Here is a 12748-nt window from a genome sequence, read left to right on the forward strand (position 1 = left end):
GGCCTCCCAAAGTGTTGGGATTACAGGCGTGAGCCACCTCGGCTGGCCTTTTCTTTTCTTTTCTTTTCTTTTTTTTGAGATGGAGTCTTGCTCTGTCTCCTAGGCTGGAGTGCAGTGGTGCAATCTTGGCTCACTGCAACCTCCGCCACCCAGGTTCAAGCAATCTCCTGTCTCCCAAGTAGCTGGGACTATAGGTGTCTACCACCATGCCAGGCTACCTTTTTTTTTTCGTATTTTTTCTCTTTTTTTAATTGGAGATGGGGTTTTGCTATGTTGTCCAGGCTGGTCTCGAACTCCTGACCAGCCTGGACAACATAGCCTGATTTGCCCCCTTCAGCCTCCCAAGGTGCTAGGATTACAGGCATGAGCCACTGAGCCCAGCCTCCCTTGCTGTGTTTCTGAGCCCCGGCTGCAGCCTAATGGGCCAACTGCTGGACAGTGGTCCTGAGTCCTGTTTGAACTGGTGCTGCCCCCACATCCTCTGTCCTGCTGAGAGCAGACACGTCTCTGCAACTCTATGGGTGGTAGGGGTGGGGATGAGGGGAGAAGGAGAGAGAGTTTCACTTGCACAGATTTTGGTGTATAGTTCTCTTTTGCACTCTGTCCAATCCCTTTTGCAAGTGTGGGGAGGGGGTGGTGCAGGGCTATGAGGTCACTGTGAGAAGAGGGGCTGTAGCAAGACCAGGGTCAAATGCACTTGGAGAGATGGCTGGGGACAGCTGGACTCATTACATCTACTCCTAAATGGAGGAAACAATCCCTCAGCTCTACAGCACCTGAGTCAGAATGTCACCACGGTGCTGCTTAACAAGATGACAGCTACCTGGCTTATGAGGGCCCCTGTTCTAGGGACAGATAGTTCATTCTGCCCTCCCAGAGCAGCAAGCAACAACCCCATGCCAGGAGGCCAATTGGCACATTAAGTGCCAGCTCCAATTGATTGATAGTAGCTGCCTGGCTCTGAAAGGCAGCTGGGATTGATTCACCACGCTGCCAGACACAGATGGACCCAGAAGTGGTCCCAGCAGTGAGTTCTTGCCTTGGGCCATTTCATTTTCTTAGTTTGGATAAAGGAATGATTGGGTGTACACACTGGACTCCTGATATGGGTGGGTAAGACAGGAGTGTCTGGTCACACCCCTCCACCACCCATGAGCATGGTTGTGGGCAGTTTGGTTCCGCAGGAGGCCTTGGGGAATGCAGTGAGCCAAGGACTGGTCATCTCCAGATGCATCTAGGGCAGGAAAGGCTGACAGCATGCATGAGCCAGGGTCACTGGCTAAGAAGTCATCTCAGGACCTCCCTGAGAAAAAGCACTGGGCATGAACATCCCTGCTGGTTCCCCCCACACCACAAGGTTAAGCGGGGCTGGCAGAGGGTCATGGTCCCACGTGTGCCTCACGTCTGGTGCTCTCAACCTGGCAAGGAAATGCAACCTATGCGAATCTCAACAGGCAGTGAAGCCACGGTCCTTTCTGACTTCAGGTAGGATGGAGAAAATGGGACAGCAGTACGGGGCCATAAACGCACAACGCCGCCTCCCCAGACCGAGAGCTTGTGGGGCTGTGAGGATGCCAGGAGGAGGTGAGGAAGGGCGGCCTCATGGGGGACCTGCAGGGTGGGACAGGCCCAAGAGGTCTGTACATCCAGGCTTGGTTGGGAAGGTGAGCCCCTGGTTTACCGAGGGGGTCCCTTCCTGCCCTGGTAAATAAAGCAGCCCCTACCTCCACCCCTGCCCCGCTGCGGGGTCCCAGGGGCGGTGAGAGTGGGAGAGCCCCCCAGGCTCCGGAGTCAGACGACTGCATTCAAGCAAGTGAGAACCTCTGTGAGGCTGTTTCGCAACTGTAAAATGGGGATAGCAGCAGTACTCTCCCTCGCGGTTTGCGTGAAGAATACAATTCGATGTCGACAGGAGGGCGCGGCGCCCAGCGCGCAGAGTAGCAGGCGCTGAAGAAGGGTACCTGTGAACTGGGGTTGGTGATGGAGGCTACGCGGCCGGAGTCCCGGGACTGGGCGCCAGCCATGCCAGTCCCTGCTCGGGGCTGGATGGTCGGGGGAATGTTCTCGTAAGTCGGCTGGGAAGGGGCGGCCCCGCGTACCCTGACACCGCCGCTGCAGAGATTCGGGCAGGTGCCGGGGCCTCTGCCCCTCCGGGAGGGGGCCGGTCATCCGCTGGGACTGACACCCCGGAGGCCCAATGGCAAGCCGTCACCTTTGCGCACTCGTCCAATCGGCGCCTATTGCCGCGCCGCGCCGGGTCTCTCGACCAATGGGAAAATTTGCGGTCTGATGGGGCGGGGCGGAGATCCGCGTCGCCGGCCCGGTTCGCTTTGCACACGGGCCGCGTGAGGGCGGGAGGGCTGACCCGGGGTCTCGGGCTGCGCTCTGGGCCCGCAGGGAGGGGGCGGCCCCGCACGGTCTCCCGCACCTGCCCGAGTTGCGGCCCCACGGACGGTGACCCGCGCCGTGTCCTGGGAACGCTGCCCCCCTCGCGCCAAGGGACCAGGGGACGCCCGTCTGGGGGCCGGGGCCGCGGCCGCGCTGCGGAGCCGCCCACGTTGCGCTCCAGGTAAGCTCGAGCCAGTGGGCGGGGTGCTGGACTCGGGGCTGGGACCGCAGGTCAGAGCTGGGACCGGGGGCGGGGCCGTAGATCTGGGCCGCGTTCCAGGCAGCGGTCCGGGCAGGGTCCTGTCCCCGGAGTCGAGATCCGGGCGAGGATCTGGGCCCGGCGTTGGAGCCCGTCTCCGCCCCACCCGCGTCTTGCCCGCGCGCGCTGCGGCGCCCGAGACCCCGGGCCGGCGGGGGCGGGTCCCTTTGTGCGCGGCCTCGGGGCCCTAGGAGACCCGGCCCGGCGCCTCGAACTGCGCGCCTCAGCTGAATGCGGCCGGACACCGCAGCCGTGTCAGCCCGGCGCGACGCTTGGCATCTAGCTGCCAGGGCCCCGCAGCCACGGAAACTTTCCAACGGCCCGAGGGGTGGCAGGCCGGGAACTTTCCTGGGGCAGCGGGACGCCGGGAAGCGCAGAGGCACCTACGGCCTGGAGGGATGTCCCTGCGCCGCGCTGCTCCCGCCGCCTTGGGGAGAGCTAGGGCACACCACCCGGATCCCCGGCCTGGGTCCCTCTCCCCACGTCGCCCTGCGCCCCCTCGGGGCCCGTGCAGAGACATGTCTTCTCTATTCTGAGGGAGCCTCAGTTCGGTTTGCTGGGGAGTCGCCCTGGGCAGGTAGCCTGAGATCTCCAGCCTTTCTATTTTAAATTTTAAATAATTAAATATTGTTTGCTTACGATATTTCACTGTTTCTTAGCTATGTGTAACATAACATACTGAAAATGGAACTAAGGGACTTCAGCTCCCTTTCTCTGCACATCCAGGCATATTTAGAAATAAGGAAAAGAAAGGCGCCCTGTGGGTATGTTTTACAGTAGGCTCTTAATACTGTGTCTAATAACCTCAAGCCGGTACCCACGCTGCTGTGGGAGAAACCTCCGCTATGGTGTGGGTAGTGGGAGCCTCCACCTCTCCCGACCCCAGCTTTTCTGGGGTAGCTGCCTTTACTTCTTCCTACTTCCTTACTACTGCCTTATTTGCCTTTACTCTGGGATTCAAGCTGTGGTTAGAGGTCCGGTCCAAACAGGACGGGTGCTACCTGTCTTGTATTCACTGTGTTGGAGCTGGGATGGTGCTGAATGCAGGGGGCAGTCAGTGCTCTCTTGCCCAGTGTGCCATGCCAATAGTTGATCAGTTCTTGAGCAGTTGATCCTGGCTCTAGGTCAGGCCACAGGGTGAGCCACAGTGTGTCTGGGAAGGCCTAGACTTTACCCCCAGTCTTGCTTCATCCTGTCCACAGTGTCTGCTTCTGCTGTTCCCTGACCTCACCCCAATCCCATTCTGGGGTCCACCAGGGCCCAGCAGAGGACTGGGCACAGAACATTTGCTGAGGGACTCAAGTCCCAGCTGAGAGGGTCATTGAGCACAGCCAAGCCAGCCCCTGCTCAGCTCTCGGCCAGGCTGCCCTGTCAGGCTCTTCTGCATAAACACGAGGAACTCTTGACCAAGGTCCCTCCTGGGTGAACAAGGTCAGGCCCTCAGCCCTCCTAAATTTGAGCCTCCCCCACCACCACATCTGGGCTGCTTGGCTCACATGTTTGCTCTGGCACCCCCTCCAGTGGTGGCCCTGTAGTCTCCTCCCAGTCCCAGGGGCCCCTCTGCATCTCTGTGGCTCTGTGAGGGTAGGTAGGGTAGCACCCTTCCTCCTGTTCATGCTACATAGGGGTTCAGGGTGAGTTCACTGTGCTCCTTCACCCCAGGAGTCTGGCCTGAGGTAGCATGAGGCTGTCCTGAGTGAGGACAGGAAGAGCAGGGGCAGCAGGATCCCCAGGCTCTGGGAGCAGCAGGGAGCTCTGTGCACAGACGCGAGGCACCACCCTCTGTCTAGCCCATCTGTTGTGTTCCCCGCCTGGCCCTGGCAGAGGGAGGGACAGGGTAGAGCTGGGATAGGGAGTCAGGGCCCACTCTGTAGATAGGGCCAGGAATGGAGGGTGGGGGTCCCGCGACAGTACTGCACTGCAGGGCACCAGGTGGGCCTCAGGGGTCTTGGGGACTTCCCTGATGGTAGCTTAGTCATGGGAAAGCATCTGTTATTTTGCCACCAGCTTTCAGTCAAGATCAGTGAGGCCGGGCGCAGTGGCTCACGCCTGTAATCCCAGCACTTTGGGAGGCCAAGGCGGGTGGATCACCTGAGGTCCAGAGTTTGACACTACCCTGGCCAACATGGTGAAACCCCATCTCTACTAAAAATACAAAAATTAGCCAGGTGTGGTGGCGCACTCCTGTAACCCTAGCTACTCGGGAGGCCGAGGCAGGAGAACTGCTTGAACTGTGGAGATGGGGGTTGCAGTGAACTGAGATTGCACCACTGCACTCCCACCTGGGCAATAGAGTGAGACTCTGTCTCAATAAAACAAACCAGGATGGGCCGGTCATAGTGTCTCATGCCTGTCATCCCTGCACTTTGGGAGGCCCAGGCAGGCAGATCACCTGAGGTCAGGAGTTCAAGACCAGCCTGACCAACATGGTGAAACCCCTTTCTTGGGCTGGGCGTGGTGGCTCACGCCTGTAATCCTAGCACTTTGGGAGGCCAAGGTGGGTGGATCACCTGAGGTCAGGAGTTCAAGACCAGCCTGGCCATCATGGTGAAACCCCATCTTTAAATAAATTTAAAAAAATTTAAAAATAAAAAAAATTAAAAAAAATATAAAGAAACCCCGTTTCTACTAAAAATACCAAAAAAATTAGCTGGGCCTGGTAGTGCATGCCTGTAATCCCAGCTACTGGGGAGACAGGCAGGAGAATCACCTGAACCCAGAAGACGGAGATTTCAGTGAGCCGAGATTGCACCACTGCACTGCAGCCTGGGTGACAGAATCCGTCTCAAAAACCCAAAACCAGGATGAAGTCTTGGGTTACTCTGAGGAGCTCCAGAATTAGAGGACATGGGATCAGGGATCCCTAGGTGGGCTTTCCTGGCTCAGGTGCTTCACATCTTGGCCTATTTCAGGTCGGGAAGGTGACCCAGAGCTGGTGGCTGTCTGGGGCTACAGAGTTCCCCCCATCCCTTAACCAGTTTGGCACAGGCCCTCCCCACTGCCCCTGTTGATTGAGGGACTGCCACCTCTCCCAAAGCAGCGGTGAGCCGAGCGTGGCCACCAGAGGGCAGCCGGGACCGCCATGGCAGGCAAGACCGGCTCCACCCAGCTTCCTGCTGCAGACCAGGACCCTTCCCCAGACCTGGCCTGGATGACTGGAGCTCAGCCTCTGAGCTGCCCATTGAGGGCTTGGAGTTGGAGAAGAGGCAAGCAAGGCCCCTCAGTGCCCTTCACGCGTGTGGTGCAAGGCAGAGGGAGGCCTGAGGGTCAGATGGTGGGTGACCAGACACAGGCTGAGCGGGGACAGTGAAGGGCCAACCCTGTGCCGATGTAGCCCCAAAAGTGCAGTGTCCTTCAGGTGTGTGCCCAGGCGCCCCCGTAGGCCTCCCCAGGTGTGGGCTGTGCCTCAGTGTCCACAGCAGAAGTGGGCATGTTCTCAATATGTGCCCAGAGTGGCAGCAGCCCTAGGAGAACACTCAGTTTTGTTGTAGTGGACACCATTGTCATTGAGCAGCAGAGACCTTCCCTGTCCAGTGGCCATGAGGCACTCCATGTACCTGCCTGAATTGGCTGTTGCCAGGGCATATTCTCAGCTACTTGCAGTCAGTGTCACCTCTCACTTACAGAGCAGGAAGCGAGGAGACTTGGGGAGGGGTGGCCTGCCGAGGCCATACTGCAGGGAGTGCAGAGCTCACTTGGGCTCCTCACTGCCTGCACAGCCCAGGCTGTATCCTCCATCCCAGTTCTGGGCCCAGTGTGTACTCGTGGGACCTGCCCCATGCTGTCAACCATCCAAGGGGCTGTAGATTGCCAGTCTGGCTATGTGGTCTGGGCTAGGCTCGTGCCCCTGTGTGAGACCTCTCAGCCCTCTGGTTGGACAATGGATACTGTGCCAGAACCACAGGCCTTCCTAGGGCTTCAGTGGGTTGGTCTGCAGGGTGTAGCCAGGGGCTGGAAGAGCCCCATGGCTAGCCACTGGGTCTGGACAGTTTGGTGGGGAGTCCCAGTTGGGGGAGGCCCATGCCACAGGCAGGCCCAGGCCATCCTCACTGGGAGAAAGGGTCCAGTAAGGGATGTGGTCATCCCCTGACCTTGAGGTGGCTGGTACCGGGTCCTTGGCCAGGCAGGTGACCCCAGAGCCTGCAGAGCACCACTGAGGTGATACTCAGAGGGGCTCTCCAACGTGAGCACCACCCCCCACCTTCCTATATGATCCCATCACTAGTTCTGCCTCCATATCACTGTCCTGTTTGTCGTCCCTCTGTCCATCCACTGCCCAGAGCTCCCGCAAGTTGGCCACAGATGCTCTGTTCTGCCCCTGCCTGTACGATACTGCTGTGACTAGTGCATCCTTAGGAGAGAGACCACAGCTCTCGCTGCTCCCACCACCCAGCCTCCTGTGGCGCTGCTGTTCTCTGCTCCCAACCATCTCCTGGGGCAAGCCCTCTCTGGTGCCCACCAGGGTCTCCTATTGGCTCTCCCATATGGTTGCAGGTTCTTGGCCTCGCTGGAGTCCATGAAGTGGGAGGCCTACGAGCAAGGTACCGTGTTCCTCTTTTGCCGCACTTCCCCAACTGGGTGGGGGACTTTGGGGGGCCCTGGGGACAGGAAGACCTGAGTTCAAATCCTGGCCCAGCCACTGTCTGGCCTGGGCCCAGTTTCTCCATGTGTCAAATGGGGTATGTAGCTGACCCGAGGCACCTGGTAGAGTCAGTGAGATGGCAGCTCACAGCTAGTGTGTCTCGAGTCTATGGCACATGGTGACTCCTGGGGAGAGGCTGGTGGTTATCAGGGCTGATAAAAAAGTCACATGGTTCTCTGTGGTACCAAACCTATGTGAACACTTAAGCTAAAAGCAGAGGTTTTCTAGAAATGTCACACTCAGAGCAAAAGCTGGTTCCTGAGCCTCAGACCTTGGGGTAGGAGCAGCATCTCCTCTTCCTGGGGGTGCAGTGCTGGTGGGTGGACTCCCAGCTGGGTCCGCCCCTCTCAGGCAGACACACACACATATTCACATGCACACACATGCATATGCACACATGCCTGGCTTGGTCCCAGTTCTTCCCTGTCTCCGGCCCTGGGTCCTAACCCCATGATCCCACCCTGAGGGCTAGCCAGTCACCCATCCTCACTTGGACCCCTTCCCATGATGAAGAGGCTATTGTGAGATAGGGAGACACACCATTGGGGCACCAGAATGGACCATGACCACAAAGGACGATTGGGCAGAGGGCAGAACAATCTAGAAAACACTGGAGAGCCGGGGAGAGAGCACGCATTACCCGTGTCCCCCCAGAGATGGCCTCCCCTCCAAAGCCCAGTCTTTCCCTGTCTGTCTGTGGCATCCTGTTTTTCATTTTTACAACACGAACACTCTGGCAACATCCCCAGGCCTAGGTATAACAAGAGGGAATGTGTCCCCCGGGCCACTGGCTGAGACAGGAAGCTGCAGGGTCCTTCTTCCCTGAGGCAGGCTAAAGGCTGTGTGAGCACAAGTACCCCCTTGTCTCCTGCTGCAGCTTATAAGCCTGGGCACCCCAGGCTTGAGTGCCAGATCCTCTGGTCCCAGACAAATGGTCGCTCATACCTGTCTGCAGCTCCAGGGCCAGGAACCTGCCTGCGTCCCTGCCCTCCCTGTCCTGGAGACTGTTGGGGACAGCTGCCTGCCTGGGAGTTCAGGACCTGCGTTGGCCTCAGGGAACCTCAGGAGAGGCACATGGCCTGGTCCACAAGGCAGGAGCGGACTCTGGGGCGGTGGAGCATGTGCTGCCTTATAGGGCTATGAGCACCTGCATGGGCCAGCAGGACTCCAAGCCTGGCCACCCTAGGGTGGGAGTCCTCCGTGCTGTGCTGTCTGTGATGGGGAAGACATCATTATCAGTCCACGTCTCTCAAGGATCACGTTCTTGAAGGATGGTCAACAGCATTAGAAATGCTGACAAGGAAGCCTGGCAGCCCAGTGTTGACTGCAGTCCTGGACGCATGGGGACAAGAAGGTGCACATAAGTGTGTGGTTGAGTCGGGAGCAGCATGGGATGACCTTGAGGTCAGGCATGATAGGGACCTGCTTGGAGGACGGTCTGGGCTAGTGTACCTTTATCCGACAGGGCCCTGCCCAGCCAGATTGACCTCACCTGTGCCCTCTGGTTTCCCTGCAGGAGCCAGAGCCCTCAGGGTGGGTGTCAGGACATGCTGATCTCCCCTCAAGACAGGTGAGTGGCCTGGGTTTAGCCTGGGGACATCCTCTCCCACATGGGACAGCAGAGTGTTTTGGCAGGCCTGGTGGGTGGGGGCGACAGGAATGGACTATGGCCCTGCGTGCTCCTGGTCTTCACCCTAGGTGGGCACAGCCCCTGGTCTGGACAGGGTGAATGTGGGGACCTCCTGCCACCCGGCTTGGGTTTGTTACTGGCCTGAATATGAACAGCAGCCACTGGTTTGATTCCTGGCTTCAGGGACAAGCCTGTGTGGGGCTGGCTGACTAGGGTGCTGGTTGGTGTTGGCCTATACAGTCACTGGGTCTGCTCTTCACCTGGCTTAGCTAGGATTCCAGCTGCAGTGGCATCCAGTATCAGCAGAACCTGCTGGGCCAGGCCATTCACCTGCCCCCGGGAGACTGGAGCCATAGGGACAGAGGATAGCCCTGGAGGCCAGGTACACAAAACTTTGTCTGAAAGGGTCAGATAGTAAGTAATTCCATTTTGCAGGCCTTGTGGTCTGTCACAGCTGCAGCGCTCTGCCATTGTAGGATGAAAACGGCCGCAGACAGCCCGTAACTGAGTAGTCTGAACGCGCTCTGATCACAGCCGTAGACCACGTATGCCAGCCTGTGGCCTTGGGTATTATCTGTGTTTGGGGGTTCCTCTGCTTATCATGGCTGCTAGCTCCAGTGGGACTGAGACATGGTGCCCAGACAGTGTGGCAGGGTTGGAGACTGAGTGGTCCCTACTCACCAGTGTACCCCAGGACCCTCTGAAGGGTGGTAAGGCATGCCTTGCTCACATCTGCACTGCCAGGGTTTTGCTGCGATGGGTGCTGTTCAGCAGAGGGGGTGATTGCTTAAAAGAATGGCTTCTGGCCACTCTTGTTCCTCCAGTCCCCAGCCTGGCCATCTGCTTGTCCCCCACCACAAGCCCTCTCTGCGGGAGGCATGGCTGACAGCCCTGTGGTTTCCCAGTGATACTTAGTGCCCAGTGTGGAGGCGTGGCCCAGCTAGTGCTGTGTTTAAGTGGTAGGAGAAGGACATGGCCTCCAGATGCCTGCGTGACCTGGGCTGAGGGCTCTAGAAGAGAGGGGAGGGACAGGATGCCTGACTCCTTGCCTGTTCCCAAGTCCTTGAGCGTGGGAAGCTGCCGGTCGGGCCAGCCTAGTGGGAGCTGGGTCTGCTGCCGCCTGGCTGTGTGGGAGGGCCAGCATCTAGCCGAGAATGTCACTTCTGAGGCCGTCGACTATGGAGGGTCTTCTGGGTTGGGACAAAGGCTCAGGCAAGGTGCTTGCCTTGCTTGTGGCACAGGTGACAGGGTGTCTTGGGGTGGCAGGAGGGGCTGCCCCACTGCCCTTAAATCCTCATAGGGTCACTGTACTTCAGGGAGGCCAGGTGAGCCAGACACCAGACGACAACCTTGGTAACAGGGTCCGCAGCAGGATGGCGGACTGGGCAGGTCCGAGGCTGCCCAGGCACACTTGCCCACTCTCCCTCCTGTTCCCTGCTCCTTTCCTGTCCCTCCTTTTCCCTCCCTGATCCAGTTCTTGGTCTTCTCTGTGTTTCTTTGTGGCCCTTTCTGTGCCTCTTTCTCTGCCTTTCCTCATCTCCTGTCCTGCCCATCTGGAATGCAGTGATTGATTATTCATGTCTGCCTTGGGCACTGATGTAGTGGGTGATGGCATTCGTGCCATCTCTGCTCTGGCCTGGGCCCTGTTTCACAGACTGGGAAGCAAAACCTGGGCCCTGGCTTCTGGCTGCCTGCTCTGCTGGGCCCTGGGTTGTGATCCTCTCCACAGCAGGAGGGAGCCGCAGGGCTCAGGTGGGACAGGGGCTGATGGAAACACCCAGGTGTCACCACGCTCAGCACCCACTCACCCAGCCTCATCACAGGCACAGCAGGCGCAGCCCTGCCCCCGAGGAGCTCTTAGCCTGGTTGAGGAGATCCGCAACACAGAGAAACCAGTGGCCAACTTCGAGGTTACAAGATGGTGATGAGTAGCAGGGCTCCCTTAGGAGGGGGAGCTGGGAGGGTGTGAGGGGTGGTGTACACTGAGACCAGGCCTGGATGAGAAGGGCTGGCCGGGACATAGATGCCCTGCCCTTTCCCACAGCTGGCCAGCACTGGTGTCCTCTGAGAGACCAGCACCAGCCCAGTCTCCTCCGTCAGCCCCGCATGCCTGCAGGGGGTTGCAGCTGGCTGCATCTCTTGCTGCCACCTGGCCCCCATGCCAGGCTTTCTCTTGGGTTTTGATGTGTTTTCAGCCATTGGTATGAGTCTTTATATATTAAAGATATTAATTTTTCACTCATCTCTCTGCCTACTGCACATTTTTCTCACTCTTTTAATTTTTGTTTATGATAGTTTTTGATGTCAAAAATGTTTCATATTTTGTGGTGAAGTCTGTTGGATTTTTCCCCATTTTTAGATATTCTGTCACTCTGTGTAGTCAGCCCTCCCTAGCATGTAGCCAGATAAACATGCACCCGTCTTTTCTTCTAGAAGATATTTTTACATTAGTTTTGTACGCAGGATTTAATCTGTCTGTCTTAGTCCATTTTGTGCTGCTGTATCAGAATACCTGACACTGGTTAATTCCCAAAGAACAAAGATTTATTTCTAACAGTTCTGGAGGTGAGATAGTCTAGGATTGAGGGACTACATCCGGCAAGGGCCTTCTTGTTGGGGCATCCCCCTGGGAGGTGGCAGAAGGGCAGGGGCACACGTGAGAGAGCCCCGAAGGAGGCGGAATGCAGCCTTTTATCAGGAACCTGCTCCCAAGATAACGAATCCACTCCCACAGTAATGGAATTAATCCATTCATGTGGCAGAGCCCTTGTGACCTAAATACATCTTAGAAGTCCCACTTTCAATATTGTTGCATTGGGAATTAAATTTCCCACACATGAACTTTGGGGGACACATTCAGCCCATAGCACCAACTATGAGTAAGCCAGCAATAAATACTACAAACTAGTATTTATTCTGATGCAAACAGGCGGCACGGATTTAACTCTGTTTTTACAGCTGCATCTGAACTGCTCCCTTTTGTTTGCTTGTTTTGAGACAGAGTCTTGCTCTGCCACCCAGGCTGGAGTGCAGTGGCACAGTCTCAGCTCATTGCAACCTTCACCTCCCAGATTCAAGCAATTCTTCTGCCTCAGCCTCCTGAGTAGCTGGGATTACAGGCACTTCCCACCATGCCCTGCTAATTTTTGTAATTTTTGTTTTAGTAGATATGGTTTTGCCATGTTGGCCAGGCTGATGTCAAACTCCTGACCTCAGGTGATCCTCCCGCCTCAGCCTCCCAAAGTGCTGGGATTATAGGTGTGAGTCACCATCCGCCGTGCGCGGCCCAAACTGTTTCTGGACTAGTGTCTTCAGTCACTAGAAATTGGAAATGCCCTGACGCCCTCAAGTCTTCGTGTTTGTGGTTGCTGGTGGTGTAAAGATGCGGTAGGGCACCTGGCTGTCGGTCTGCTGGCAAGCGTCCCAAGTATACAGCATGTGCCTCTGGGGCAGGTTGTTCCTCTGTTTCTCCTCTCTGGGACCTGTATGGGACTCCCTGTGAGCTGGCACTGCTGGAGCAGGCTGGCTCCCCTGCAAGGGTTGTGGTACCTCTGGGACCCATTTCCTGAGAACAAGGCGTAGGCCCCCACTGTGGTGGTACCCTCAGAAGCCCCCACAGCCACCTGGGCCTCTCTGTGGGTGCCTGGCCTTTGGATGCTGTATGCTGACTAAGGTTGGGGATGCTGCTGGGAACTTGGGGCCCACAGCCCCTGAGCCAGCCTGCAGTGAGGAGTGTGACTCTCCTGATGTCTGCTCACATGGCCTTTCATGGGGAAGCGGGGGTGTCCCTTGCCCAGGCTGCTATGTCAGTCTGCGGGGAGGACTGGCC

The 12748-nt window shown here is 57.5% G+C and overlaps 1 protein-coding gene across 5 annotated transcripts in view; it reads left to right on the plus strand.

The window, feature by feature from the left end:
• The first annotated feature begins 2337 nt into the window (after window positions 1-2337).
• Window positions 2338-12748, plus strand: part of ARVCF (ARVCF delta catenin family member) — a 55596-nt gene continuing 45185 nt past the window's right edge. For 3 of the 5 annotated variants that reach the window (XM_017512056.2, XM_017512055.2, XM_017512058.2), the window contains exons 1-2: window positions 2353-2569; window positions 8806-8859. The gene's annotated coding sequence lies outside the window, so the exon portion shown is untranslated. Of the gene's footprint in view, window positions 2570-8805; window positions 8860-12748 lie in introns of all 5 variants that reach the window. The other 2 variants (XM_017512054.2, XM_017512059.2) reach the window with 2 other exon arrangements.

The sequence above is a fragment of the Cebus imitator genome, unplaced genomic scaffold (assembly GCF_001604975.1).
Source record: "Cebus imitator isolate Cc_AM_T3 unplaced genomic scaffold, Cebus_imitator-1.0 Scaffold461, whole genome shotgun sequence".
In the NCBI taxonomy this organism is placed as follows: Eukaryota; Metazoa; Chordata; class Mammalia; order Primates; family Cebidae; genus Cebus; species Cebus imitator.